The 27,179-nt window shown below is 42.8% G+C and overlaps 2 protein-coding genes across 6 annotated transcripts in view; one reads left to right on the forward strand and one right to left on the reverse strand.

Moving 5' to 3' along the window:
- CNOT8 (CCR4-NOT transcription complex subunit 8) overlaps nt 1-3,791 on the reverse strand; it is a 78,523-nt gene extending 74,732 nt beyond the window's left edge. Inside the window, exons 1-2 of one of the 5 annotated variants that reach the window (XM_069653962.1) lie at nt 3,689-3,791; nt 542-655 (exon numbers count right to left, since the gene is read on the reverse strand). The gene's annotated coding sequence lies outside the window, so the exon portion shown is untranslated. Of the gene's footprint in view, nt 1-541; nt 656-3,552; nt 3,643-3,688 lie in introns of those variants that run through there. The other 4 variants (XM_069653959.1, XM_069653963.1, XM_069653964.1 and 1 more) reach the window with 4 other exon arrangements.
- Nucleotides 3,792-3,849: 58 nt separating this feature from the next.
- Nucleotides 3,850-27,179, forward strand: part of FAXDC2 (fatty acid hydroxylase domain containing 2) — a 707,939-nt gene continuing 684,609 nt past the window's right edge. Inside the window, exon 1 of the mRNA XM_069653968.1 lies at nt 3,850-3,993. The gene's annotated coding sequence lies outside the window, so the exon portion shown is untranslated. The remainder of the gene's footprint in view (nt 3,994-27,179) is intronic.

Here is a 27,179-nt window from a genome sequence, read left to right on the forward strand (position 1 = left end):
TACTTATCTATGCAAATGTAACCAAGCTATAAGTAATCTTGTTCTGGTGTGTGCCCAGCTACCTAAGGGTTTAGGACGCCCTATAAATAAAACTATTGAAGCATACCCCAGTTAAAAAAATAAAATAAAAATGATTTTGCTATTAAAATACCTAAAAAAAGGTGCTGGTGGGGGCAGGGATCAGTAAACAAACATATAAAGAAAATAAAGTTCGGTTTTGCAATTTTGGGGCACTCCTGTGTGAAAACATTTTTAAAGTGGAAAATTGATTGACATGTATTAATGTACATTTGCCACCGATTTGTTAGTTATGCAGTAATCATTACAATACATTTTATAGCAATATGGAAAAATCACGTCTGCTGACAAAATGAATTAAAAGATATAGGTAATGCCTACTTGATTATTCTTAACTTTCAATAAAAATCAATTAACTGAAAAAAGATATAGGTATGTTACAGTTATTGATAAGTTCTAAGGGATAAAATGTTATGGGGGAATGGAGTGGTCCCAAAACATACAACTATTCAGTTGCTCTCACCTACAGTCCGACCCGCTGGATAAATTCACGCCAAACGTTTGTGGAGTGGGGTAGACTGCTTCCAAAAGCGTGCTTTGGCAAATGTGCAAATCCATCCAGCAGTTTCTTTTAGATCTGCCCAAAAGTAGACAAAAAAAGAACAATCCGTGATGTGTGCGACGCAGGCCATGGATCCAGAAACCACTTTTTGGCTACCTGACTGGACGCCTGAGCCAGCGTCTAAAGGCTTGTATATCGATTATAGTGACATTTGCCAGGTACTGCCATAACATGCCAATGTACCAACAGCATTTGCTAGCGGTTGCCATTTTACGGCCACCTATTACCATTTTGGCATAGCATGGAAAATGCCAATTCTTGCCCACACGAGGACAAAACTGTTTCATTGCTTAACAACATATCCCCAATTATCCAGAGCAGAGAATATGAACCCTGGCAAGACTACTAAAGTCAGGACCATTCTAGGCAAACAAACATTAATTTAAGCTTTTGACACCGATAAAATAAAAACTGCACACTGTATTTTTGGTGAATATAAGCCGTGCATACAGTGCCATAGTACCAGATGGTGTTATTCATTACAGTCCTGTGTGATGCATTATATATGTCAAGGGCAACGAAGGCTCGAATGGTGGTAACTAACAATTATGAAATGCAGTAGTTTATACCAGTTCTGTGCACACAACGTCCCAGTCCAGTCACAAACTTTTTTAGTTAAAGCCGCTTTTTCCTTGCCATCTGTCCTCCATCTTCTCTTCCGTCCTTACTCTTGTCCCTCACTTGAGGACCGTCCTGTGGGTCCACCTCTGCCCTTCTTTCCAACTCTTTCGTCTTTGTACTGATCTCATTTTCCGTTCTCTGTTGCTCTCCTTCAGACTGGAGCCATGGTCTCTCGTTTCGTCCACTGGCCCTTTTGCCACCTCCCTGCTCCTTACTCCTTTCTTTACGAGCAACCCCCTTTCTTTCAGTCTTATCTTGACCCTTATCACTCCCGTCATTTGGTACTGGTGGTACTACACCAGGCAGAGGTGGATCCGCGGGTTGTTGTGGAGCACCATTTATCCTCTCTTGAACTGATTGGCATAGGGATCATCGAATGTATTGAGTGCTAACGTGGGAAGTCCTATCCAGTCTATCCACCATGTCCTTCTTTCTTGGTGTTCCCGGGACGAATGCCCACAGGAGTCTTTTAGCTGTGCTTTCTCTTGTGTTCCCTGGGAGTCCTTAACATCTTCCTTGATTTGCTTTCAACGTTGTTCTGTTCTCTTTCAGGCGTCATGTTTTTGTCCTCCTCATTCCCCTTCCTCTCTTTGTACGGAGTGGTGTCTCTCACCCTGTCGCTGTGCTCCCACGTGGTGCGTGCGACAACTTCAGTTGTAGCCAGCAGCAGTATACTGTACTCCATGGGTACTCTCTGGCAGGCGTAGTGCCTTGCAGCTCCTTGTGTGGCTGGGATCCATTCCTTAATGGGGCGGATTGCCCTTTTTCTCATGGCCAGACTGCCCTTTAGTTTTCCTACTGTGGGTGTACTTTGCAATCAACGGGCGGATAACCCTTTCTTTTCCTCATTTTTCTCCAGATTGCCCATGTCTTTCATCAAAGGATGGGATCAGCTCTTTAATGGGGCGGATTTCCCCATTTCACCTTGGGCGTACTGAACTTTTCCTTAATGGGGCGCATTGCTCTTTTCCTTAATGGGGTGGACGGGCTTCTTTCTCTTTGGTCTGATTGCCCTCTCCTTGATGGGAAGGACGGCCCTCTTGTTCCTTGGCAGATTGCCCTCGCAGGTTTCTCAAACCCAGGGTCTGCTCTCTACCGGGTAGGCTGTCCTCTTCCTCTATGGGCTGATTGCCCTAGTGGACCTTTCAGGCTGGCCAGGCCAGCTCCCTACGGTGGCGGACCTCCTTACTTTCCTTTGGCCGGATTGTTCTTTGGCTCTTATCACAAGCTGTGATTTGCAGCTACCTTTGAAGGACTGCCTTCTGTTTTCCTGTAGCTGGGAGCGGCGGGCCAATTACCCTTCAGTCTTCCACTGCTGCTGTGGTCATTTCCCTTTCGTCGTTACTTGTATTCGCAGTACCAGTCTTGCTCCCCTTCACTTCAGACTCATTCATAGGGATACATGGAGCCACTAACTCAAGTCAACCTTTTCCTCACCACCCAACCTCCCCCTTTTTACAGCTCTGTCCCGCCCGGGCTCCCGTAGCACCTCTTCCTCCCTCATCCCGTGCTCAGTCCTTACTCTTCCTCCTTTAAGGTCGTCCTCAGTTTAAGGAGGACTGACCTTAATCAATACAACACATTGTATAACAACCCAGGGAGTCTAGTATGCCATCAACCAACAATGCCATCCTCCTTCATGCCATTGGGCACACCATACCCAAGTGAAGCGCTTTTAATATTCCATTAATTGCACTCTGGGAGTTGTAGTCTGTAGCCAATTCAATAAAAGCGGATTGGTGAAAACTATAGTAAAAGCAAAGACGATGGATTGGATGGTGCGCCTCCAGAGCCATGAACTCTTCTTGTAACCTTACTTGGTCTGAGAAGGCGCAGCACACCCCGGGTTACAATATAAGCGTACATGGGGTATGCAATACAGCCCACGTATTACGTACAATGTGTTATTGTGTGGTTGCCGATTCTAGCGAAACCCCTACCTTACCAAAAGAAGTCAATCTAAGCCTCTAGCTCTTCCCAAGGCCTCCACGTTCTACACGTCAAAGGTATATGCCCCACCCACACCCGAAAGTACTCATGTGCCTTTTTTGAAGTAAGGTTCAACTTCCGCACTAGCAAAAAGCAACACTTACCTAAAACAGACAATATCAGTATATCTAACAAAGGTCCTCCACTCTTCATGCACTAAAGGTTTTCGCAGGCCTGATATTGTAGGTACCCGCTTTTCCGCCAACAATCCAAGTGAATGCCCCCTAGAAGAGGCCAGTTTTCACGATCCACCTTTAACCCCTCCTCCCGTTGACAGCCAAATGTTCACCATCTTTACTCACTCCTCCCTGAAATTGACGATCCCAACGTGAACCCATCCTCTCTTTGGTTAACACACCACTGGCCCAAGTACTTCGCGGTATTGCCAGACAATCATAACCCATTCTCACACGGTTACGCTTTTTAAAGCCACCTCACCTCTACTCACGGCAGTACCTAGATCCATTCCCCTCTGAGAAACGAACCCAAGCAATGCAACCTCTGCGTCATACTCAACACGTGACTTGCACGTTACGTTCAATCAGACTATGTACGTCTGACGCCAACTGTTGTAACTGCGCCCTAAACACCACGTGATCATTGCAAGAGCGGGAAGACGATAACTGGTCGACGACCTTATTGCTAAGGAGCTGAAGCATACACCAGAGAACGGCATAGAGGGGGGATGCTGTCGCTTGCAGTTTTCAATTTTTTGTCAATTAAGTTCTTTAGACGAGTTTGCGGTAAAGTAGTTTGCATTGTTATAGTAAACCAACTGTGCCAGATTGCCATTGTTTGACCAAGACGTATGATATGATTTTGCCATTTTCAAAAATATTTGAGATTTACAATACATCCAAAACCTTTCAGTGTCGGGGAGGGGGTAATTTATTTTGTTTTTGGTGTGAGAGCCCACTAAAGGGTTGTTGTAGCCAGGAAATTTGTGTGGGCTCCCGAGCTGAGTTCGGAATGTTGGGGGTCGGGTGGTGACGGTTGAGTCACCGAGACCAGAAGAAGACGTATTGTGCATTTTGATAATCCTAATATATAGACTTCACCTACCTTAGTTTCCTCCCAATGTCACAACGCCGTTGCTACAGCTATGCTATATGAGGTAACGAGGATGGGGAGCCCAGCGTAAACGGAGCACGCAGAAAGTGACGGCCCTACAACTCACGGCCCCGTACCATCGTCATCACGGAAACGGACGCATGCATGTTAGTGGCTACGAGCTGGGAGAAATAGAATGAAGTTACACCAGTGGTCGGAGCACGATTGTCTTCCTGACGGCCTGCATTGGGCAGACACGTCGGAGGACAGACAACTCCTCCTAGTGGAGATGAAGGAAATTAGCGAATGTAATGCTTTAAGAGCAATTGAAATGTGTGGAGGAAATTACATAAAGTAGCAGGCGCACGGTAGTATAGGAAAAAGATGTCACTATTTGATGAACAGTCGTATTAGAGGAAATGACTGAATTGATGGAGGAACTAGGCAGAGGAGGGAGAATAGCTGTAGCACATACTGTATGTCAATTCTCAATGTTCCTACCAAACTTGGGGGCACCCACTGTGGCCTGGGAGTTGTAGCGATCATTATTAAGAAAACAGTTGGAGATCCATTTCAAGCTACAAAGAAGCTAGCTAGTATGCTAAAGAATTGCCTGGGCCGAGAAGGAGTAAGGGTAATGAAGCATTTACAGACAAGGGGGAAATAAAGCAAAAATGGACATATGCGCCATTAGCATAGCCAGATTAGAGGGCCACTTTAAGGAGATGTGAATGTGGTTTTTGTTAGAAAGACTTAAGTTCTACTCAAGGAAAAACAGCAGCGGCGCAGACTTGAGGTGCTTGGCTGCATCGTGTGGCTTTAAATCTCAAAATGCTTAGCAAGTACTTCGGGACCAGATAATGATGCATATGCATAATACAAAATTTAAGCAGCCACAATTGACATTGACTGCAACATCAAAACGTCTCAGATGTACCTGAAGGAACGTAAAAACTTAAAATAGAACCTGACTTCTTAATGTGTAGTGTACGGAACAAATAAATAACTAATCCTCTTATAAAGGAAGAGCATAAGGAGACGACTTTCAGTACAGAAGGCTCCTGCAGTGGAATATTAGCACGTTATCGATACGACTCTGCCGGACACTTCGATAAAGGTAAATGACACCCAGTTAGTCAAAATCTGTGCCATTTGCAAGACGAAAGGGCCTTTCCTAAAACATGTTGCAAAGGGAGGGGAGTGGTATAAATGCAGCGTACGATACGGAGTATGAGGCGAAGTAGATGTGGTGTTGATGATGAATGAAGGGCAACATAGCACCAAATATCCTCAACTGTGGTGCAATGGTGATTTTGATGAACAGGGAGTAAGAGTTATGGCCGACACAGGATCAAAACAGTTTTTGAGAGAGTTTTTGATGTACGTTTAAATAAACCAGATATTATGCCTGGTAGGTATGAAGGAGGAAAAAACTAACATTTGAAGGGTACATTGTTGCAAATCGCGTGTATCGAGGTAGGTGAGCTAGAAGCCTACAACCAAGGTATATTGTGCTGAGAAAGGCATAGCAATTATAAACTGGCCGTTGTAGGAAGCCCCGAGTATGAATCGGCACCCGGGCGAGCAAGATACAGTCCTAATGGTGGAAGAGGAGTCAGTAAAAAGGGTGGTTCAATGATATGCCAATGTTTTTAGGGAATCATTAGGATATGTGAAAGTTTATAAACACAAAATAATATTAAAGGAGAATGCAGTACCTGTAATGCAAAAACTGGGAAAGATGCAGATTAATTACAGAGTGGAATTGAGTAAGATTCTCAATGATCTATGTGTGAAATGTTGTCAAAGAAAGAAAATGGGGAATGGAGATTGTGCGCCGATTTGAGGAGTTGCCATCTGTGGCCAAATATGCACAAAATGCTTTCTTTGGCTGGAGGGGCAAAGCACTATACAGCATTGGACATGGCAAGTGCATATTATCAAATACCATTACACGTGGAGTCCCGGAGGTTGAAGGCATACCTTACTCTGTATGGTTTATTCTAACTTGAAAGGATGCCATTCGGTCTGGCGAGTGCCTCCTCAGTTTCAGAAGCTCATGGCCCCACTATTTGAGGCGTGGAAAGGGTTACAGCTTTCCAGGTTGCATTCTAGACTATACTGGGAGCTGGAGGGAACATTTTAAAGTCCTGAGGAGGGGGGCTGTTGAACATTGGGAAGGGGTAGGGCTTACTTTACAGAAATAGAAATATGTTTTAGATTGAAATGAGGTGGAATATCTTGGCTGCACCATCTCTGTGTAGGGAATTGAACCAAAAAAGAAGCTGGTTGATGCAATAGTGCAGGCACCATGTCCAAAGGTTTGAGATCAGTTACTATCCTTTTTGTGGCTGGTAAGTTTTACTCAGTTACTCTTTAATTTTGTTGAGAAACACATTTTGTTAATGAAAGGGAATCCATTTGAGTTTTTCGTGGTCGGACAAGTGGACAAATGCTGCAAGGAGATCATTCGGGAGATGGTGAGGGTGCCTGCAGTTCGTCCGTTTGATGTGAGGAATGAATGCACCTTCAAAGTTGATGCAAGTGCATATTGGATTGGAACTGTGTTACAATGAAAACATAAAAGGAGTCTTAATTTGGTGGCATTTGCATCTTACACTGTGAGTAGGGCTGAACGGTTATACTCTGCAATAGAACGAGAGGGGTTATCCTGCTGGTAGGCGGTCCCCCATTTTCACACATTTGAGCACAGACTACAAGCAGTTGGTCAATGTAATGAAGTCGGGTAGTGAGAAAACTCTTTCCGCGCAATTAGAAAGGCTAATGGCGAAAATAAAACCATATTAGTATGAAATGTGTCATATAATGGGCAAGATACCCGCTGCCAACTAGTGAGGATGATTTGGAAGAAGAATGTGATGTAGCTTTGCACCAACAATGGGGACGGATTTTACCAATTTCCAAAAACTTATTTAAGTTTACGAGAACACAAACTAAAAAAGTTCTTTCTCAACCAAGTTAAGACATATGTACCACAGCAACAACTAAGACCACAGAGCCAGCTTACTATTTTGGACATAGAAAATGCCCGCCATCTGATGTCTCTTTTACAGGACACTGCTGTCAACAGAGAAGAAATCTGCACCAAATCCGCGTCCACAGTAAGCGTAATTGAAACCTTTCATAGAGCAGTCCTGACTGACATACACCAGTATTTGGACATAAACCAGAAGGGTTCAAACAAAATACGGTTCAATCTTAACAGAGATGAACAACTAGCTCTTGAAGCACTTGCCAATGACAACAATATAGTGATAAAAGAGGCTGATAAGGTCGGGAATGTAGTCATTTACAAGACAGTGTTTCAAAGCACCACAAGGGAAGGGAGTAAATAAACAATGAAAATGGTAATGAGCAAATGGAAGCAAACAGCGGTCCTGCTAGGCCGTGTGACGTTTGGAGCGTGCAAGTGCAGTGAAAACAAAAGAAAAATGAAAAAAGGGGGGTGGGGCTAAGTGCTAATTAGGGTCCCGTGGGGGCGAGGGTAAGTGCTAATTAGGGTCCCGTAGTGGAGGAAGTGCCAGAGGTGCTCGCTGGGGGGGGGGCAACAGGTAAGTGCATGGGCGGACATCCCAGGCTAAGCGGGAGGTCTACCGTCCAACAGGTAAGTGCAGGCCAGAGGCAAACCACACGACAGGTGGGTGCATGCTGAGAGATTGCAGTGCAGGGGGGGCTGGGAGCGATTGGGCAGAAGGCATGAACCCTGTTGGTCTCTTGAGGGACTAGACCACCAATCTCCCCGGCAGAGGGGATGGTTAGCACAGGAGGGAGGGGGAGAAGGAGGTGGAGAAGAGAAAGGTCTTGAGTTGTTTGCGGAACTTGAGGTGATCCGGTTCAAGAGGAGAGAAGTCATACTTAATAAAGAGGATAACATCAACATGGGTATATCCCATCTTGAGACACCAGGCTGCTACAAAAACCTAGCGTCAAATCCCACTAGGACAGTAATTCAGGAGTTATAAAGTTGGATACATCTATGGCATGGTAAAGGACTTGTTACTGATGATGAATGTTTTGAATATATCCAAACCCACCATGCCAACCATGTATTTCATACTCACGATACACAAGACATACGACACACTACCGGAGGTATGCACACTCATGAGTTGCATTGGTTGGGCCATGGAGGGTCTGTCAAAATACGACAGTGCTATTAAAGAACAGGTTTTGAAATGTTCATCTTGCATTAGAGACAGTACCCAGGTTCTGCAGTTTTTGCTAGATATTGACTGGCAAAAGGGGTTAGGCATTAGCTTTGCTAGATGCTAAAGGGTTATACACCTCAATTGATCATGTGCCAACCATTGGGGCAATAGATTATACTTATAGGGACTTTACAGCATCCTATCTCTTACATAGAGATGATAAAGGCATTGGTTTACGCTCCACCATACTGTATTTGTCTGATGATGCATACTACTTACAGACCAAGGGAGTCGCAATGGGGGCTAAATATGCCCCATCTTTGGACCACCTATGACCAATAGTCCCCATAGTGTCCGCCCTATTTGCTCCTTCCTGGAATGTATGTGAAAACAGTCCCTGTCCAGTCTTTGTACTCCTTCCTGCAAGGACTGGGACAACAGCCCAAAGTGTTTAGACGAGGAATTGCAATTATGTAAGTGTATCCTGTTTTGTCAGCCGTAGGACTCCATGTTAGTTTTTGTTATAAAGAGCCCATAACCTGTAAGGTTAGCAGCTCACTCAGCCACTATCCTTCTGACAGTGCGTTGGAGTCAGCCCTTTCGCAAAAGCTTAATAAATGGTTGTTAATCTCACTTAGATGTTTTATTGATGGGGACCTTGGCCAATTGAGATTTAATAATTCTCACATATGTGACGTCATGCATGTTTATTTGCAAAACAAAATGGCGCCCGCGCGATACATAGACAGGGATGATTCCCGACAGGATATCCTATCTAAAACTATGGTAAGCTCATTTTCAATTTGGTAGTTGGGGTTAAATTGGGTTACCACATAACATTATGGTGGTACTCATAATTTTGCAGGTTGAAACAAGTCATGCAGGGTGATTTGAGCTACCATACTTCAGCACCATGGCATTAAATGACTATCTGTGACCAAATACCAATGCATATAATGTATATTGACTAAAAGATTTAGGGTCAATTGGAAAAAAACAGCACCAGATCACTGCCTTAACATTTAATATTGGCAAATCTATGGTACAATGATAATTCCGTTGATAACTGTAACAACTGGGTGTTTATTTTTTTTAGGGTGTTGTGCTATCAATGGGAGTGTCATCACGCGAACACACATTTGTTATTCCTGCACTTTGCAGAAGTTAACTCCTGGGATCAAGAGGGACACACCCTTCATGCAACATCAGTATAAGTGAATGAAAACATCATTATTATCCACGGTTAAGTTTATGATATCTATATTTTTAACATTGGATGTCGGTTTAATACAAAAATATTAAGCGAATTTGGATAACCATTAAAAAGTACTTATGATACTTTTTGCAGCTTTCAAAGAAACATTTATGAAAAAAGAACCTTAGCTTTATACTGCTATTTCAAATGATCTGCATTTGCACATTGGGTGAGTGCACAACGGCCTAATTTGCCATTCTCAGGATGTGGGAGAGACTTTAGACCACTATGTCAATAATATAATATGAAAAATATTTGGATTTTCAGAATATTACAGACAAGCATAGTTGGTGTGTTTACTAAACCTCAACCTAACCATCACATCCAATATGGCCAACCACTGTGATTGATGCACAGAAACCATGCGCCTGGGATACTAACTAGCGCATTGTACTGACACGGCTTCATATGTTTTACTAATAACACCAATTGCAAGGAACAGATATGCACAATTCATGGGTGCAACAGGAGCTTTTTGTTTAGAGATATCCAGCATGCTGTCTGGATTAATGATTTTTTGGGATTTTGGGTGCTTCACGGAATCTACATTTTAGAAGATTTACATGTGTTAAATATAAGAGGGTGACAGTAAATAGGGCCTATTAAGAACATTTCTTACAATTCAAGAAGGACATAGAACTATTGACATTGCATTTTAAAAACTTGTTTCTTATGTCTTGTTTGCTTTTTTTGTCTCCCAACCTTTACCCTGGTATGTATTTTTGTTTTAAAACAATTTTGTATTATCATTGTTATTTTTTGAAGTGACCTTATATTTGTATTTGTGTTTTGTTTATTTGTATAGCGCGCCTGGCCCAATGGCATCTGGGCGCATATCTTGAGTTACATGACAAAAATTACATACAGTGAACAGGAAAATACAAACTAGGATGTGAGCAGGCATCATATGTGACGCAAAAGTTCTATATATATTGTTTGAAGATAACAGCTCATGTATCAGCCTTGAGAAACACCATGGATCGAAGCATGTGTCGGCTGTTCGCTGAATAGGAGCATAACATTTATTTTTCTTGTTGAAAATGTGTTTATCATTTTATGATAATTCTTTGATATTTTCTGGTGAGCGCAGAAAACTAGTTACTCTATAGCTGTTTACAGATTTTTAGGCTAAGGGTAGGACCCATTTTAACTAGCATTGCATCATACCAAAACATATTATCAGTGTCCAAATGCACTCTGTATCGGTCTACCCAGATTTTGTTTTTCTAGCTTGGGTAAGGGACTGGGTTTTGGCCACCGATTGTATTCAGCAGTGGGCTAGGATACAGGGTGCACGTGTTTCACTCGCCACTAGCCTTTGGCGAGTGAGATTTGCCTCTTGGCGAGTAAGAAATGGTGTGCTGTGTCGATGTATAGAATTATGGTGGCGCATGAATTTTTATGGTTGGCTAAAAGCTTGCAATTTGAATTTGTGCCCTCTGGATGGGAAGGCCATCAATGAAGATACATGGAAAGAGGCGTGTGTGAATGATACAGTTTTGGAAAAGATACATGAGTTCGGCAATAAAGGGTGGCCTTAAGAGAAATTGTGGTCCAGGGAGTCGCAAGACGATTGGAAGGTGAAAGAGGATGTTTTTTTAAAATATATGTATATTACAGATGGAGACTACATTTATTCTAGACCTTGAAACAAAAAATCCTAAAGGACATAATTTAGATATGTAGAGCTTTACACATTCTTCGGGACCTGAGCTCCGATAAAGAAACAATATATATGTCCCCATGTCTCCTAATTCTAATTTATGTCATAACATATTTCTATTATTATTATGTTTGTTATTTCTTATCTTTGTTCTTGCCTTTATTGGCTTGTTATCTCTCGACTCCACAATGTCTTGTGGTCTCTGTCCTAACAATAATGGTTAGACAAGATATATACCGAGCGACGCACACCTATGTAGAACAGGAAATGGTTGGGATCTCATTGTTTCTTTCTTCTTTTCTCTCCTTTTCTTATTTAACTTTAGTTGGTATCAGGAAAAGGAAAAAATGCTGTGCCATGTATACTTTGGGTAGATGAGATAACAATAAGCACTATTAACTTTATTGATAAGCTTTAAGCACTTTATAAAATTTCTGCTTTAAGTAAATGCACTTTATTGAAATAGGACAAGTGTTATGAACTGTATGACATCGCAATTGTGGCAATGCTGGTGCTCAGATTTTTAGGTACCTTGTATTACAACTACATTTTGGTCAGAATAGATAAAGGTTTTATGCACTATGCACTTTACTGAAAGATTGCTTTAAGTACACTATACCTCTTTTGACCTAAGGGAATTGAAGCACCAAGCACTTTATGAAATTGCTGATTTAAGTAAAATGTAATTTGCTGAAATAGGTTTACTAGACCAGTGTTATGACCGGCATGACACCGTTATTGTGGTAATGCCTCTGCTTCAATTCTTAGGTACTATGTATTTCAACGTTCTGGTGTAGAAAATTCAAATAATTAATAGTCTGGCATCGAGTACTATGCATTGTAGCATAATCATGTTGCCTTAACTTCTTTGGAAAATGGCCATGGAGACTCATAATGCACTTTATAATGTCATTCTTTGGAGAATTATCACTACAAGGAATTTAAACATGAGAGCCAGTGTTATGATATTGGTTGGTCCGTAAAGCTGAGTTTTACTCAAATAGGTCAAAACATGTTTCAAGGCATCATGCATTTGGATGTTAATGCATTACTAAAAGCATTACATGTTTCTAATCTGTGCGCAGTTAAATTACTTTCTGCGCATAATATTTGAATAGATTTGATAAGTTGCACCCAGTGACGCACTGTGCACTTTATTTAAATAAGCATTATCCTTCACTTTGGAAACATACTATAAAATGGCAGCCACATTTTGCTACCAAATGTGCATGTGGTAAACATTAGGTAATGAACATAGAAAAGGGACAATGGAGAGAAAGAACCGTAGAGACTCTGCATAGGTTCTATAAAGTATTACTGTGTATCAAGTAGTGTGTATGTGAACAAGTAGCGGGTGAGCTACGAAACCCTCTGTACCATGTTTCCTTCTTTTTAATGACTGCCTGTCACTAGCACTTTTTAAAGAAACTGCATTTGTTTGGCGCTTTTATGTGAGGCAATTTCGTTGGAGCATTTTTCCTGTGTGTGCCATCCCCCGTGTGGAGACAGAAGTGTTTCCTCTTTGTTCAAATATATATATATAAAGGTGTGCAGGCACTCAGTTACCAGTCTTTAGCTTCTCCTCCTAATGCACGTTTTCATGACTTCATCAATCTTCAGGGAGGCTGAGTTTCTTTGTTTTTTCAGGCAGGTTTGCATTTCTGTTTCAGGTGTGACAAGTTAATTAGCTCTGAAGATTCTGGTACTTGTATTTTTCGCACTGGATTTTGCTGGCAGGTGACTGGAAACAACTTCCCCCATAGCACAAATCTACCCCTTGATGGGGGAGGCGGAAATCCATGGTTGTGGCTCTCCAATGTAAGGCATGATGGCCCTGCTGCTTCTGCCTTGTGAGCCCAGGACTCCTGGAAGAATGTTTAAAGGTGTGAAGGCAGGCGCTCAGTTACCAATCTTTAGCTTCTCCTGCCATACCTAGACACGCCTGAAAAAGCAAAGAAACACAGCCTCCCTGAAGATTGATGGAGTCATGAAAACATGCGTTTGGAAGGAGAAGCTAATGCAGGAAAACTTGACTGGCAACAGAGCGCCTGCCTTGACACCAATTTTATGCCAAAGACGATTCCAGACCGTGGCATGCTGAGTTGGGTTCCAGTAACTTCTAACATTATGTGCACTTAAGACCTTCCTCTTTGTTTATAATGTATTGTATTTATAGGATTGCGTCAACCCACATTGAAAATGTATTTGATTGTTTTCGGCTTTAGGTCTGTTTCAAACATGGGAGTCATGTTTTCTCACAATTATGATTTGAGGGTCTATTTATTTTTTTTCTTTTGCCATTTCGAGATTCACTAGAATTCTAGACCTCTCTTGTCTTTTAGCTTTTATTTTTTCACTTCTTTTTCTTGTAAGGGCAACCAACGGATATTCTTTGTTGAAGTATCAATGTAACACAATGGAACAACAGTGATATGCACATTTTTTAAATTTCTTTAATTTCAATCTGTCTCTTATTCCCATCGGTTTATTATTGATCTTAGGGTTATTTATATTGCATGGTGCTGTTTTGAAAGTGAGGTTTTATTATGTGGAGGCAATTTCCCAAATAATGATCTGGTAAAACTGTTCTTAATTCATGCTATTTACAAATGATTCAAGGGTAAAAGACATCTGTTTTTAAGGATGCACAAAGCACTTAATCATGTTCCGACATAGGATTCTGTCGCGCTGCTAAATGCACTAGGCACTTTATAAACTGTAAAATTAAAGTGAGGTTTCATTATGTATAGGCAATTGGCCAAATAATCTGGTAAAACTGTTCTTAATTCTTGCCATTTAGAAATGATTCAAGTGTAAAATACATCTGTTCTTAAGAATGCACTAAGCACTTTATCATGTTTCGACATAGGATCTTGTCGTGCTGCTAAATGCACTAGGCACTTTACAAACTGTAAAATTAATTTTTAGGTTATCAAATGCACATAGCACTTTAACAACATTTGCTGTACTTTGCAAATTTTGCACAGCTCGTGAATACCGGTTCAGGTGTTTGCACGGGTTAAATTAAGTACACTTGAATCGAACAATTTGAAAGAATGAGTGCACTACGCACTGTATTTTAGATACTGCATGTAATTATTTATTCATTCATTTTTACCAGAACTTACCTCACATAAAGCGGGTTTTTTTGTTAACAATAACCATTTGCCCTGGGTTAGCCGAGCATGTCCATATAAGCATTTTTTGTTTCTCTTTGCTATTGAGCTTAATGAGTTTTAATACGCTTTAACCCATTCCAAGATGGCGTACTTCTACAAGAGACAAGAAAAGAAAGTGTACACGACTCTCTACACAGAAGTCATAGAGTTGATGACTGTATAAATAGTCCTTCCATTGTGTTTGTTGCCCTAAACGTGAACAAGCGGTCGATTACCGCGAAACGCGTCGTTTTTCGTGTTTGTTTCTCCGTCCTGGACATTTTATGAATTAAAGTTTTGATTTTTGGCTGACATTACCTGGTTTCCTGCCTCAGTGTTTCGCTGTGACTATTGCAAGCAAGACTGTTTCCTGGAGTGCCTTCCACCTTTCCTGGACCTTGGTGCAGGGTTTTCAATATATATATATATATATATATATATATATATATATATATATATATATAGTGGGAATATGTGCATGTGTCTGTTTGAAATGTTAAGCATACTTCCCAACATGCTACAAACCTGAAATATGGCTTCTGGGTAGAGTCCATGGTGTGGACAGTGTACAAAGTATAAAAATGTAAATATATCTTTTTGTCTTTTTTTTAAAACTAGGAATTACTGTGCAAAGGACGGGTACAGCTGCTAGTTTGTGAGATATGGCAATGTGTTAAAAAGGGACTAATTTGTATTGCCTTGCAAGTTGAGAGAAGTAATTATGAAAGTATGCCACGATTTTCATGTTGGGATAAACGCCATGAAAAAGAGATTGTGGGAGGATTTTTGATGGCCAGGCATGGACAATGCAGTGGAAAGATTTGTCAGAGACGGCAGAGTATGTGTAGGAAGTCATAAGGCAGTGCAGTCCAGTGCACAGCCCTTGATGCTTGTGAACCTTCCAGAGCCATCATGGAACAAAATAGCCATGGACGTTATGAGGCCATTTGATACATTGAGCAGAAAACACCATTAGTTGTTGGTAGTTATTTACTTTTATTCCTGGTGGCAATGTTTGGAGTGCATGTCTGAGGTGAACTCGGCAAAGGTGTAAGAAGAATTAGGGACATGGTTTGAATTGGAAGGTCTCCTGTTGTATATTGTGATGGACGATGGTGTACAGTTCACTTCCAGAAACTTGGCAGGTAGAAGTGTCAATCATGGATGTATCATACAGGGTTAGAATGTGATAAGCAGGAGCTTAAACCAGTTCCTAGTTGTCAGGCATCACCCAGTGGGCAGGAGCTACCACTGGGCAACCAGGAACAGGTACCCAGCGCATTGCAAATCTAACTTCCACATGAGATGCACACTATAGCTTCTTGCCCATTAGTAATGAACCATTATGTTTAAATGTGTACTAGATATGTCCTAATTCTTCTTTATAAACATTCTCAAATATTCAGATTTAATGTCGCATTGCATGTTTGTGTAAGGCACCAGTTGCCAGGTGAGCCAAAAGTAGCTCCTGGTAGCTGTTGGTTTCAAGATAACCAGGCTCTCTTAGGCTAGAAGTAGGCGCTAACTAGCGCCCAACAAGTTCAAACCCTACGCATATCATACTACCCTCAGACAAATGGTTTTTGTAAGCGTTCTATCGGGTACTTAAGGATAATGTGAAGATGGCAGTACAAAAGAAGTTGGACTGGAAGTGAGTTTTGTAAAATGTGTTTGTGTCATTCATGAATGCACCACATCCCCCTCCTGAGATATTCACCACTTGAGTAATTGCTTGGAAGATTGCGGTGTTCTGATCTAGTCCTGGGCTGGCTGAGAGACTGGGGACGCCGATTTAGGTTTTCAAAAACAAATAAGGTGTGAAAGGGTGAAAGCGAGGCAGTTAAGAATTAAACAGTATTATGATCACCTGTGTAAGGTAAAGAACACAGATTTGCTACAGGTGATGTAGTGAAGACTAAGCTTCCATGTAGAGTAAGACAGGGCCTCTCACAGCACTCTGTACCAGTGAAGGGGGCTGATGTATGTGGCACGCATGTGCATCTGGAAGATGTAATGCCACAACAATGTTTAAAGTGGACCCTTCTTGGCACCACCACAATAATTTACATATTCAGGCACTTGTCCCTGAGTTGACAGGTGACCGTGTGGAAGCCCATGCCCTTCCCCAAGGAAAAAGGCTGACTGTGGATTCTAGTGAGTCACATCGAGGAAAACCTAATATTAAAATTGATTTGTCTAATGAAAGGTAGATGCAGGACCCATGTGCATCCTGCATCTAACTAAATGTGGGTTCGCCTAAAAGATTTCAGGATTATATGATGTACTAGTTATGTTGCCTATTGTTCACATGTTTGTACTGTTCTAGAATTATACAGATGTTGTCTTGGTATTTATTTATTTATTTGCATTTATGAAGCGCACAACAACCCTCGGGCATCGCGCAGCTGAATTGCTTTTTGCTTATGTAAGGGGAATTCTGTGTTGTATCTAGGTAAGTTGCGCAGGCTCATGTGCTGAGGTTGGAATGTTGGGGAAGGAAGGGTTTGGTCGATGACAGCTGAGGATTCATAAGGGAGACGAGAATAGAAAAAGACGATTTGTAAATGTCCCTAATAAATGCATATACTTCACCTACCTTAGTTTCCTCCTAATGTCACCGCGCTGTTGCTACAAGGTGCTTGGTGAGTCAGTAAGCTGAACGATCCATCACCTGCCAAAAAAGTCTGCGTTTAGAGTTATAGTAGTCCGCTGTAGATGGGCTGAATACTTGGGGTCCTATGTAGAGGAGCGATTTGTTGTGCAGCGAGTAGTGGACAGGGCACATTTGGGATTTTGTCTTGTGCAGAAGGGCGCACTACTTGTGTTCCTGTGTAGAGGGGCGATTTGAACTGCACAGAAGTGGCTATTGGTCCTGTCACCAGATAGGAGACAGGATTTGTCCTGTTTAGAGGGATAGATTTGAAGATTTATCATGTGCAGGGAGGAGGGGCTTTTTCCTGCACACTGGCTAGTTTGGGACTTTTCCTGTGTAGAAGGATACGATACATGTGGTCCTGTGTTGAGTGGCGATTTGACTTGTGCAGAGAGGTGTATTTGTAGGCATTTTTCCCATGTGGAGGAGAAGATTTGGGATTTGTCCTTTGCAGAAGAGGGAATAGTCAAGGTCCTATGTGGAGAAGCGGCGTGTACTGTGCAGAGCAGGTATTTGGGCATTTGATCCTTGTGCAGCAGACTGGGAAGAGTTGTCCTTAGTAGAGGGGTCAGTTTGGGGATATGGCATGTACAGAGATGGGGGGGGGGGGGTGTCAGTGTGAGGTTTGTTGTTTTACACTTAGGGTATATTTGTGGCTTTGTCCTGTGGATCAGAAAGTTAATGGGCTGGTATTGGTCAGATGGACACATTTGGGCATTTGTCTCCTGTGCAAAGGATGGGATTTGGGACTTGTGGGCTTGTGCAGAAGGGCAGAGTTATTGTGGTTCTATGTAGAGGGGGGTATGTGGTCATGTGCAACAGAAGGGGATTTGTCCTTTACAGAGTGGCATATTTGGGGATTTGTCCTGTGCAGACGGTGGGGGTAATTGCCCTGTGCAGAGGTGTGATTTCTCTTGTTCAGCAGAAAGGGTGGGGTGATTTGTTCTCTGCATAGGGGTGGATTTGGACACTTGTCCTGTGCACAGAGGTGGCTTTTGTGGCGAACCAGAAGGAGCAGGAGGCAAGTTGGACGTTTCATATTCTTTTATCAAAATAATATGCCTGTGTTGCCCTATGACTTGTTTTTTTTCCTAACTAACCAAACTAACTAATGGTACTCGTCAGTAGTCCAAAACCAAAACGTCCTCCATCTAATAACCTAATTCTATCTGGCCCTACCACTTGGAACTAATAACTAAATTAAACTGCTTCCCTTTCACCATCACTCTCGACTTTATTTCAGGGCTTCCAAGATACATTAGTTCTAATTAGCATGAAGTCTGTATTTCTTATTTATCCTGGTTCGGTAACCCTCATGGATGAGTTTTTCTAGTCCTTGAAATGTTAAAATTTTTGGTCTCTGGGAGCTCTTTAGACTCTTTATGTACTCTTTAAGACGCTGGCTCTTTCCTTCCTCTCTTAGCAATTTGAACTGATTTACTTCAGGGTTTGTCTCTTCCTCTCTGTTTAGGTATTTTATACCCTTTTCCTGTGTTTGATATGCCACCTCCTGGTGTTTTTCCTCAGATTTGGTTTATGCTGTTGACTTTTATCACAGCTGTTTGGATTTACCCATCTTTATCACAGTCCTTCATCCAAGAATGCAAGTAACCATCATAAGTTAGGTTATGTAACTCTCTTGTTTTTTTCCAATATGGGGCTTCCCATTCTCTAAGGCTTTAAGCCTCAATAATGCTATCTCTTTGGTAACGTTCATGCACCCCCTGAACTCCCCCATGTTAGAATCACTCTGGTACCTTCAGTCAGCGTGGGTTAATGGGAGGTATCTGTGTTAGGCTAAAATTGATGTAGTAACCCTGTTGGAGACTACACAAGCCGTGTCCTCCTGCTATTAGGTAACCCACCTATTGGTATAGGTCTGTAATACACAAGTTGGTAGTGTGACTGAACAGCCAGACTTGTAGCAATGAAATCCACAAATACAAGTATCCAAGTCACTTCTACTCAAGGGTTTTAGTTAAAACATATATATTTTTTAAATAAGCTTTCTTTAAAAATGGCAATGTGCAACAATTACACTACACTTCAAAATACTTTTCCAGACGCAATACAAAGGAAGTAGATACTCTTAAAGATGCTTCATACACACTTCCTACACCCTGAGCTGACTTCACTAACTAGGACAGTAATGGCATTTATATATCACTTGTACACTTTGGTAGATTGTGAGGTTGGCAGAAAGGAAAGGTTAAAGGAAGGAAAAAGGTTCAACAGGTTCTCTGAGCATGTGAGCACTTTAAATCTTCCAATGAAGTCTAGATAAAAACCTTTCCCAGCAATATTAGTTTTAAAACCAATGCATCACCTATGAGGGACAGTAAGAATCAAAGTCAATGGAATAGAGTCTGCGGGGAGCCAGGACAGCCAAAGTCAATTGGAGGAAAGTCTATGGAGCTGAGGCACTTCTTAGATAGTAAGTCCTGCACAAAGTTAGAGAGCTTGTTGAAGAAAAACCACTGTAGGGTCACAAGCTGTTACACTTGTGAAAGTTAGAGCTGAGATGAACTCCAGAAAAGCAGCTACTTCAAGTCTCAATTGAGAAGAGCAAGCTATATACAATCAGGTAAGTACCCCCAAAGTCAGAATAGTACCTTTGGTTAGAATAAGAGGGTCCAGCTGGCTCCTGTCTGGTTTCATCGATGCAGATCCTATGTTCCTGGGCCTCAGTCGTGGGGACCAGAGGGAGAATATCTTGGAACTCCTGCCTCAGTAATTCGATGGTCGGCGGCAGCTTCAGGCTCTTTTCGGATCAGCAGCACTTCGCAGTTTCAGCGCTCCGTAAACAGCACCACCGTGGATCTTGGACACCGGTTGGGCATCCTTCACTCCTTGAGTCCTGCACTCTGGTGAGGGGACTCGAGTTCTGTTCGTGCTGCTTCTGGAGGGCCCTGAGAGCTTCCTGGAGCTTTTGGCTGGCTTACAGTCCGTCGGGGAAGGTCCTCCAGCAAAGTTCGTCTCGGGGTTAGTTGGTCCCACTAAACATGGGAAAGAAGTCGTCCTTTCCAGAGCTTCTCTTGTCGATTTAGAAAGAGGAGTTTTTCAGCACAGCAGCAGGGCTTCACCGGCCAGCTCAACGGTCCAGGAGGATGCAGCAAGCTTTGTTCACGGTTTCCTCGTCGTGTTGTTCTTCCCAGTGGTCGACTGTCTTCAGTCCAAGAAGCCTCACCTTTTTTAAGCAGGTTTGTCCCATTCATGCACAGTCTAGCTGTCACTCACACAGCAGGGTGGCTAGGTGCATTCAGGTTTCCCTGGAGACAAAGGACGGGAGTTTCGGGCACCTCCCTCACTTCCTGCCCTTGCAGACACACTGGAGCCAGAGGCGGGTTTCAGTACTGAAGCCTGCCAAAGGCAAAATGAACAAAGGGCTGAAACCCAGTTTGGCGCACAGAGTAAAACCCAAGAAAGACCTCACAAACAAGAAATGGCAACAAAAAAAAGACCAGAGCCATTTTTACACACTGGTCACCCATGGGTGCTTTACTGCAACTGAAGATTCAGCCTACGGTAGAAAAGCACAATGACAGGAAAATTAAACCACTGCCACCAGCTATTTAAAGTAGTGAGGGTAACATAAACAATGTTACATGAGTAAGTAGGAAAAGGAGCTACTGAGTAACCCCCAGCACTCCACATAAGATGGTGTGTGCTGGACCTACAAAGAGAAAAGGTAACCAAAGTCAATTTCACTTTACTATTCTTGGGACCATTAGTTCTCACAAGAAAATGTATTTAAACCTTAAGAGAAATCTAAAGGATGTCTCTGTGACACTGCACTCACTGAAGGTGCTGTGTGTCACCATACTAAAAGTAGATGCCTATGGATTTTGTCAGACTCCAAAAACAAAGGAAACACAATTCAAATCAGATCAAAATACATGAGACAGTGAGAAAAATGGCTCACTCACTCCAGGGTTAAAAAGTCCTAAAGTCCAGCAAAAAAAGCTGTGGGTATCTAAGGTTGAAGGGGAATTAGCACAGGAACGAGAATTCTCCCCAACAATCTGCTTTTCATCTCCGTTTTTCAACTCTCTCCCACGCTCTTCCTGCTTGTTCTGTTAACTCTCGGTGATTGGCACTCTTTTGCTGACGGGAGGATTTGTTCCTCCAGCTGGCACAGGTCTCAGAGTTGTTAGGCGGCTTCCCGACCCACCACGGTCCTCTCGTGGACATGCCACCCTTTGGGACAGTCTCCTGGACCCTGTCCATGCAGCAGTTGCTCCACTGTATGCCATGCCGGCCCTCCAGTGTCTCGTTCAGCGTTCTCCTTTGCTCAGGTTGCCGCTGGATCTGTAGCGCTATGCAGCTCCACCTCTCCCTTGTGTGTATTCCTCACAGGGCTTCCCCAGCGTATGCTTTCTCTCCCCTGCATCATTTGTTTGTATTTTTTACAGGTTGTTTTGCGTTCCAAGCAACGTTCTGATTTTCTTCAGATACTCTGTCCAGCGTTAACTGGAACCAATAGAAGGGAAACAATGTTATTGATATTTAAAGGTAAACCCATATATGCAGACAGTTTTGCTGTGTTTTAGCTTTTGTACGGAGATCCTTGTGGGAATGGGAGGCATTGTCCCCTAGAGGGGAGTCGCTTCCAGTAAGGTCCCACTTGCCCAGACCCCTAGTGAGGGTCTTGCTGAGTAGTCTCACCTCCCTAGCCTCCCCTGTGTAGAAGGGACAATAGCCCTAGATTTGTCACACTTTGTCATGGGTTTATACATGGAGGTTTTTTGCAGTAAACCAGGAAAGTTTGGGGTTGGGTCCCATGCATAGTGACCTCGATGAGGGTGTGAAGAGGTTTGTGGATTGAACTGCAAATGGGTGGTCTGGTTGCGGTTTGTCAAAAGGTTGTGGATAGGACTTGCAGGGTAATGGGTGGGGTTGTCTAGATGTACCCTTTCAGAGGGTGTTTGGATGCTGGTATGTTGTTGATGGGTGAGTGGACGGTGATATGTTGCTGGGTGAGTGGATAGTGATGTAGTGAAAGTATTGCTAGGGCAGAGCGACTGGGTATATGGGCAAAGGAGGGTCTGGATCGGGGTTGTGCATGGTTCGTGCTATAAAGAGAGGGCCTGATTAAGGCTCTGCAGAGGGATCTTTGTTTTTTTTCAGAGGGATCAGAGCTGTGATTTGAAGAAAGATGTGGATGTGGTACTGGGGTCTGCATGGGCTGTGCATGAAGGTTTGTACATGGACGTTTTAGAGGGATCGGAGTGGGGCTTATACAGGTCTGTAGTGGATGGGCTTGCAATTGCTATATAGATGGCAGCTGGTTAAGAGCTGTGCAGATTGTGGTCTCCACACACTCCTGGAAAACATTGTTTTTAACGGGCATTCGTTGTGTCCTAATGATTCGGTTTAGTTGGGCCTTTCAAGCTATCTTCTAACAAATTGATCAACAATCAGATACACATTCTTCCAAACACGCTGTCCTGAAATCTAATATATTGTTCATCCATGTACGGTTTTTCTAGGTGGTCATTTGCATTTATTTTATTTCCAGTTTTTTGACCATGCATAGCCTTTTTTCGTGTTAGTTATTTTAACTAGCTGCTTGTGATTTGTTTACTACATTTTTTTACTTAGGTTTTCCAATATTTTGTTTAAAGAAATAGGTTTGATAAAACCAACACAAATTTAATGTAGGGGCAACTGCTATGGAAATGGAAGCCTCTGAAAATGCTAGCCTGTCCCCCATACCACTGATTCTACAAACACAAATGGAAGGTTCACCATTGCAAGTTGAGCAGCAGGTATCTGGTCTAATTAATATTTAGTTAGCTTTTATAGTGTGTCGAATTACCAGAATATTGGTCAAAGTACTTATCCTTGTCTGAGCTTTAGGGCATCTTGTGTCCCCGCCCCGGAATCATCAGATCTTAACTCTGCTGGAGGAATGTTTAGATAAGGGAAGGGAGCTGGGAGACAGGGGTTAGGAAGAGAAAGGAGGAAAAGAGAAGGAAGCGAAGCTCAAAATGTATTAACGTGTGAAGGCAAAGGATGTAAAAATAAGATGTGGATTTATTGTATGGATGCATGAGGGGCTTTAGAGGTGCTCAGGCTAACCCATGTAAAATGCATAGCATGATTTGACATTGCTCTTTGAGTGGGTAGAAATGTAAAGTTGTAATCTACTAGCCCAACACAAAGTCACTCGCCCCCTCAGCTTTGCATATACACAGAGCACACCATTTGTTACTCCCCAAAATTCAATTATTACTAGCCAATGGCTAGTGCACATTTTGAGTGAGCCTTTCTTTGAAGGTCTAGAGAATTAGACTGCCAAGGACAAAATAGTCCAAAATACATGTGCTGCTTATTTATAAATGTTTTGGAGAAAGGGTAAAGGGTTTAGAGGAGAAGGAGGATACCAGAGATTAATCCTGCTTTGTCATAATTATTTAGAATTATGGGGTATACACCAAGAAAACAATGACGTTTGAGCTAGAATGCCACTGACCAGCCTCTCAAACAGTTATAGAGAATTGAATTAGAGTTAAGATTGTAAAATAACGTATGGTAGGTTATTGAGGTGAAACATTGTGGACAATACTCTAGAGGAGCAACGGCCCATTATATGACCGGTAGGCAGGAGCTGCCTGGGAACTTAAGCATATGCTTTGGGGCTTCCTGCAATGCTTAGGTGGGTTCAAATGATGCCCAAAGGCCCAGCAGATTACACCTCTTACGCATACTCTGTAGTCTGTGAACAGAGATGATAGGCTAGGCTTTAGGGACAAGTAGCTTGGAGGGACTATGGGTGCCATTAAATCAGGGTGGCTTTTGGCCTGTGACTTCACTGTGAGCAAGGCCCTGAAAAGGCTTGTCATTAAATTCTTGTTGCCTGCTAGGAGCTTTATGGGGATGGTAATGGTCGTGTGGGGTGTTGGATTCCTCTTGGTCGTATGATGGGCTCTTCTGGGACTTAATCTGCAAAATCGAACCTTGTTTACCCTTTCCACTGTGAGCTGCAGTTACCTCATTCTGTTAATCGGGGGCAGTAATCTTAGTTTCTGAATTGTTGATTTTTGCAGTTCTACAATGTGCAATGTGACTTTTCTGAACTGAGTGCCAAAAACACATTTAATTATTCGGGGGCCATGGAGTACTGTATTCCACCTTCCCACTGTTTCACAGCCCATGTCGGCCTTGCACAAGGCGACATGACATTGCAAATAACAAAGCATGACAGAACGCTATTTTATTATGCTCATACAACTAAACTGCTGTTATATCCAAAAATTGAAGGGGGCTGGATAAAATATATACACAGATACAATTTTAGAAAAGTGAAACACACCCAAGTGTCAAAGGTCCTTCTGTAAACAAAATCGAAATTTGGAAGGAAGAATTTGAAATAAAGTGCAAGGGTGGAAATACATGGAATTCCAATCGGAGTGTGTGTGTTTTATGGGCGTAATCCCACCCCCATCCAGGCAGACCAGTGTACCTAAAAATAGTTGAGCGTCAAAAAATGAGGATTCACTCTTTTTTCAACTTTGACTGTAAGCTTGTGGGATTGTATTAAAATTGGTCAAAACACAAATATATTTCCTCCTAAGTGTTACGCTCACCTGGTTCCCACAGGGGCGTGGATCGGACCCGGACAGCTGAGGTCTCCACCAACGTGATGCGTAGTGCAGAGATGACAGTCTGGACTGGCCCGCCTAATCTTGTCTGCTGGATCCGTAGAAGTATTCTCCTGCAAGTGGAGAAAGGGATTAAGCCACCCGTGGACTTAAGTGATGGCCCCCTCCCCAACTGTTCTCGTTCTCCCATTGATCACCTCCGATATCCCTTTTAGTAACCTCACCTTATGTTTTTAAATGATGAGCTCTCCATCCTGCATGACATGCAGGGGCGCGTAGATACCAGTTACTTCACTGGTTTGAAGGTACTGGAGGAGCTCCGGAAGAATATTGGCTCCAATGTGTTTAAAGTTCAAAGAGTTCAATATGTCCGATGTTCACTCTTGTTCCATTCCCTCGTTAGATTGCAGCTGGCTCCAAGAGAATATTGCCTGGAGGCAGCCAATGGAGTTCAGGTAAAAGTCGGTGTTATCAAACACTGTCCGGTAAAAGTTGCATGAATTTAACTTGTTGTTTTCTCTCCCTTTATAGGTGCGGCATAAGAAGATGCAGCGAATTAAAGAGTAATGCCTCCGGTGATAAATCAGGTAAGCCTATGGTGGCAAAAGAGATTGTCTTTGTCGGTTCTCACGGCTCACCTTGTGTTTTCTTTTGTTGTTCCTTCCAGGTGCTGGGTTTCAACGAAGAAAATGATGGAGGCAGCGCTGAGTCAAAAGATGCTGTGGACTGGTGAGTATAACGCAGCGCTGCTACTGCTGGCGATGCGGCACGTGCTGGAATAATGTCCTTTCCAGGCTCGGAGATGTGCTGGGTCCGGAATCAGGCAAGGAATCAAATAAAGTTCGTTTTCTAACCTTGTCCTTTTCTTCCTCTTTATTCTAGGAGCTCCGGATTCGAGGCGGGCGTGGCAGAAGACTGGATGCTGGCTGCAGGCACGTTGAGCGTCACGCTGCTGGATGCAGAATAACGCTAAGCCTCCAAAGTAGTTCCAGGTAAGAAGTTCCCTAGAGCCACGCCCGAGTAAAAAATAGTCCCTGTAACTAAATAATCCCATCCAGGCCTCATGTAGGCTTGGGCTCTTTTGCAGCATGGTCTGCATTAGGTAAGTAAAGTCTATGAGCCTGGCGCCTATGGCGCCAGGACTGAACCCAGACAGCCCCTAGCTGTCCTAGCCCCTGCTGAGGTTTAAATAAATGTCTGGATGCCTGCTCCCGGAGCCGATGGCCTTGGTCCTGATGCCCGGGGGTAGGCATCATGACACTAAGCAGACTGCCAGACATAGTAATTGCCTCATCAGCAGGATAAATCGGAAACGTGGCATTGCCTAGGCAGGTAAAGCCTTCACAAACCCTTTTAAATGCTGGGATGGATTACAGTAAAACCTGTGGAATCCTGCATTAATTTACACCAACACTAACCACCAGAATGGGAATCTTTCAAGCAGCATGAAGACGTGGCCTTTCGTTCATTCAGTCAACCTATTTCCATCTACCTCCTTTCCTTCAAGGGGTTTCCAGAGGTGGCCAGGGTTAGCAATGATCCTTCTGTGTTTTTGCAAGATGGAGAAAACGGAAAGAGGTTTAAATACCCCTATCCCTAAGCACATGCATGTCCCCCCCACACAACCAACTGCAACATTTCTCTCTAGCCCATCAGAAGGTTAACCATGTAACTTCAAGGTCCTATGTCCTGTCCTTAAGTTGAACAATTGAAAAGTCAGTTTATACTGCTAAAGTGAGCATTGCTATCCTTGAAGGCACCAGCAGCTGGAATGCGAGGCTGCCATGATCCTGACCCCAAGATGGCAGATATCCTATTAGAGACCTCGGGCTGTGGTCGTAGGCATTTGAGCCTAATGGAAATAGTAAGTGTAACCCAGCAGAAGACCCGGCGGGTCAGAAGAATGACGCAGACTCTTGTAAGACATTCCAAGTGTCTATTGAAGAAAAGGATAATGCCATCTCTCCCTACTTCTATGGAGTGTTCCCTACCTAACAAACTAGCTCCAGTGCTTGTCAGTCTTCAGTGAATGTCTTAAAAGAATCTGTCCACCGTCTAAACTAAACCTAACTGACCCTACCACTATCTTAACAACTAAAGACAGGAGAATGACTCCCTTCCCCTGAGTTTTGCTTCTCACAACTTTGATTCAGTAGCTGATTTTCTATTAGTCTCTCGTGACTTCTTCAGTTAGTCCATACAGTTCTTTCAATAGTTCCTTGTACTTTTGTTTCTTCTCAAAATGATGTTGTCAGTATCTTCACTTGGACGAGTATGAATACTTTCATAACGATTCTCAATCACTTCTCTCGCTTTTGCTGTTCTATCCTTGTCCTCTTGACTGGGGCGAGTGTGATTAGTCTAGGAAAGATTCTCA

The sequence above is a fragment of the Ambystoma mexicanum genome, chromosome 3q, assembly GCF_040938575.1.
Source record: "Ambystoma mexicanum isolate Mex_15411 chromosome 3q, UKY_AmexF1_1, whole genome shotgun sequence".
Taxonomy (NCBI): Eukaryota; Metazoa; Chordata; class Amphibia; order Caudata; family Ambystomatidae; genus Ambystoma; species Ambystoma mexicanum.